Here is a 4,306-nt window from a genome sequence, read left to right on the forward strand (position 1 = left end):
CGGGACGGCTTTGTGCTCTCCCGTAGTAGAGAAAGCCGTTGTCGCAATGATAACAGAAGAAGCTTCAACTTTTGTCAGTTAGTTACTTGCTGCCGACAGCGGGACGGCTTTATGTTCTCCCATAGTAGAGTACGAAGTACTCTAAATCGTAATCTTTTTTTTAAAAAAATATCAAGTGCGAGGTCCACGGGACGGCTTTGTGCTCTCCCGTAGTAGAGAAAGCCGTTGTCGCAATGATAACAGAAGAAGCTTCAACTTTTGGCAGTTAGTTACTTGCTGCAGACAGCGGGACGGCTTTATGTTCTCCCATAGTAGAGTACGAAGTACTCTAAATCGTTACTTTTTTTTATAAAAAAACATCAAGTGCGAGGTCTACGGGACGGCTTTGTGCTCTCCCGTAGTAGAGAAAGCCGTTGTCGCAATGATAACAGAAGAAGCTTCAACTTTTGGCAGTTAGTTACTTGCTGCAGACAGCGGGACGGCTTTATGTTCTCCCATAGTAGAGTACGAAGTACTCTAAATCGTTACTTTTTTTTTATAAAAAAACATCAAGTGCGAGGTCTACGGGACGGCTTTGTGCTCTCCCGTAGTAGAGAAAGCCGTTGTCGCAATGATAACAGAAGAAGCTTCAACTTTTGTCAGTTAGTTACTTGCTGCCGACAGCGGGACGGCTTTATGTTCTCCCATAGTAGAGTACGAAGTACTCTAAATCGTAATCTTTTTTTTAAACAAATATCAAGTGCGAGGTCCACGGGACGGCTTTGTGCTCTCCCGTAGTAGAGAAAGCCGTTGTCGCAATGATAACAGAAGAAGCTTCAACTTTTGGCAGTTAGTTACTTGCTGCAGACAGCGGGACGGCTTTATGTTCTCCCATAGTAGAGTACGAAGTACTCTAAATCGTTACTTTTTTTTATAAAAAAACATCAAGTGCGAGGTCTACGGGACGGCTTTGTGCTCTCCCGTAGTAGAGAAAGCCGTTGTCGCAATGATAACAGAAGAAGCTTCAACTTTTGGCAGTTAGTTACTTGCTGCAGACAGCGGGACGGCTTTATGTTCTCCCATAGTAGAGTACGAAGTACTCTAAATCGTTACTTTTTTTTTATAAAAAAACATCAAGTGCGAGGTCTACGGGACGGCTTTGTGCTCTCCCGTAGTAGAGAAAGCCGTTGTCGCAATGATAACAGAAGAAGCTTCAACTTTTGTCAGTTAGTTACTTGCTGCCGACAGCGGGACGGCTTTATGTTCTCCCATAGTAGAGTACGAAGTACTCTAAATCGTAATCTTTTTTTTATAAAAAAACATCAAGTGCGAGGTCTACGGGACGGCTTTGTGCTCTCCCGTAGTAGAGAAAGCCGTTGTCGCAATGATAACAGAAGAAGCTTCAACTTTTGGCAGTTAGTTACTTGCTGCCGACAGCGGGACGGCTTTATGTTCTCCCATAGTAGAGTACGAAGTACTCTAAATCGTTACTTTTTTTTATAAAAAAACATCAAGTGCGAGGTCTACGGGACGGCTTTGTGCTCTCCCGTAGTAGAGAAAGCCGTTGTCGCAATGATAACAGAAGAAGCTTCAACTTTTGGCAGTTAGTTACTTGCTGCAGACAGCGGGACGGCTTTATGTTCTCCCATAGTAGAGTACGAAGTACTCTAAATCGTAATCTTTTTTTTATAAAAAAACATCAAGTGCGAGGTCTACGGGACGGCTTTGTGCTCTCCCGTAGTAGAGAAAGCCGTTGTCGCAATGATAACAGAAGAAGCTTCAACTTTTGGCAGTTAGTTACTTGCTGCAGACAGCGGGACGGCTTTATGTTCTCCCATAGTAGAGTACGAAGTACTCTAAATCGTTACTTTTTTTTTATAAAAAAACATCAAGTGCGAGGTCTACGGGACGGCTTTGTGCTCTCCCGTAGTAGAGAAAGCCGTTGTCGCAATGATAACAGAAGAAGCTTCAACTTTTGTCAGTTAGTTACTTGCTGCCGACAGCGGGACGGCTTTATGTTCTCCCATAGTAGAGTACGAAGTACTCTAAATCGTAATCTTTTTTTTATAAAAAAACATCAAGTGCGAGGTCTACGGGACGGCTTTGTGCTCTCCCGTAGTAGAGAAAGCCGTTGTCGCAATGATAACAGAAGAAGCTTCAACTTTTGTCAGTTAGTTACTTGCTGCCGACAGCGGGACGGCTTTATGTTCTCCCATAGTAGAGTACGAAGTACTCTAAATCGTTACTTTTTTTTATAAAAAAACATCAAGTGCGAGGTCTACGGGACGGCTTTGTGCTCTCCCGTAGTAGAGAAAGCCGTTGTCGCAATGATAACAGAAGAAGCTTCAACTTTTGGCAGTTAGTTACTTGCTGCAGACAGCGGGACGGCTTTATGTTCTCCCATAGTAGAGTACGAAGTACTCTAAATCGTTACTTTTTTTTTATAAAAAAACATCAAGTGCGAGGTCTACGGGACGGCTTTGTGCTCTCCCGTAGTAGAGAAAGCCGTTGTCGCAATGATAACAGAAGAAGCTTCAACTTTTGGCAGTTAGTTACTTGCTGCAGACAGCGGGACGGCTTTATGTTCTCCCATAGTAGAGTACGAAGTACTCTAAATCGTTACTTTTTTTTATAAAAAAACATCAAGTGCGAGGTCTACGGGACGGCTTTGTGCTCTCCCGTAGTAGAGAAAGCCGTTGTCGCAATGATAACAGAAGAAGCTTCAACTTTTGGCAGTTAGTTACTTGCTGCAGACAGCGGGACGGCTTTATGTTCTCCCATAGTAGAGTACGAAGTACTCTAAATCGTTACTTTTTTTTTATAAAAAAACATCAAGTGCGAGGTCTACGGGACGGCTTTGTGCTCTCCCATAGTAGAGAAAGCCGTTGTCGCAATGATAACAGAAGAAGCTTCAACTTTTGTCAGTTAGTTACTTGCTGCAGACAGCGGGACGGCTTTATCTTCTCCCATAGTAGAGTACAAAGTACTCTAAATCGTTACCTTTTTTTAAACACATAGTAGAGTACCTCGTGCTTTAAATCGTTAACTACTTTTTTCTAACACAGTTGCTGATCAAGCACTCGTCGTGAACTCGTTCATGGCGTAATTTATGTCAGCAAGGCATCATCAAGTGGGGCTTTGTGCTCTCCTATAGTAGAGTATCTAGTACTCTAAACCGTTACCCCCTCTTTCTAAACACATTAAGACTATTCTTATACGGTCATTTCAGCAACCCCACATATCAATGCTCATGGCTTAATTTTTGTCAGCAAGGCCTTATCAAGTGTAAAGCCCACAGGACGGCTTTGCGCTCTCCCATAGTAGATTATGTAGTACTCCAAACCGTTACCCACTCTTTCTAAACACATTAAGACTATTCTTATTTGGTCATTCAAAGCTTATTCGGTCATTGCAGCAGCCCTACACATCAATGAAGAAATATAGACCAAGCAAAGGACAAACATGAACAAAAGAGAAAAGGTAAACAAGCGTGAGTTCATACGGTTTTTAAATTTCCTTCACCTGTAGAAGGCTTTCTACATCTCTAGAAGAATTAACCTTCATCACATAAAAAGAAGAAAAAACGTGTGAGGGTTAATCCTGCCGATATCAATGTGCTGCCAGTCGAGGTGACTTCCCTGCATTGCTCTATTTATTTTCTCTCTCTCTTCATGCGCGAGTGCTTTCGTTCAGTGATCCCAACATATATAACGTAAAAGACGCAGTACTATATCGGTTCCGTATATTTTAGACACTTATCTGCAAGAAGTGTTATTTATAATATACGTTCATACAATGACCTTGACAGCATGTTCAATGGTTTGTGTAGCGTCGCTGCTGTTGCCTGTTACGTGTCAGTACAGGGAATAAAGAAAACAATACAAGTGATGGTAAACAGATATTAAAGCGCTGAAATGTTAGTTCGAACATAAATTTTACTCTGACAACTCTACCGTCCTTAATTTCAGCACCACAGTTTTATTAAGATGCAGGCATGTACTTACAGCATTCGACATAGTGCTTACTCCTTGCCGCGTGACGATACGCCTCGCCTCTGTCGTAGGTCGCATACCCCCCCCCCCCCTTTTTTTTTCTTAAAGCAGTCAGACTCGCACACTTGGTCAGAGACGAGAGGGGGTGGGGGTGAAGCCAGCCCCATAGAGTGACATTATAGGGAGGGGGTGCGAAATGGTGGCCCAAATCAGTCCCATAGATTGACATGATAAGGATGGGGGTGCTGCGACGAACCTTCGCCTCCCTCTCCCCCCCCCCTCTTCTGAAGGGGAACCCTACGCACGCTTATGGGCCGGTTGGTTATACGCGATAG

Source organism: Rhipicephalus microplus, chromosome 10 (genome assembly GCF_043290135.1).
Source record: "Rhipicephalus microplus isolate Deutch F79 chromosome 10, USDA_Rmic, whole genome shotgun sequence".
Lineage (NCBI taxonomy): Eukaryota > Metazoa > Arthropoda > Arachnida > Ixodida > Ixodidae > Rhipicephalus > Rhipicephalus microplus.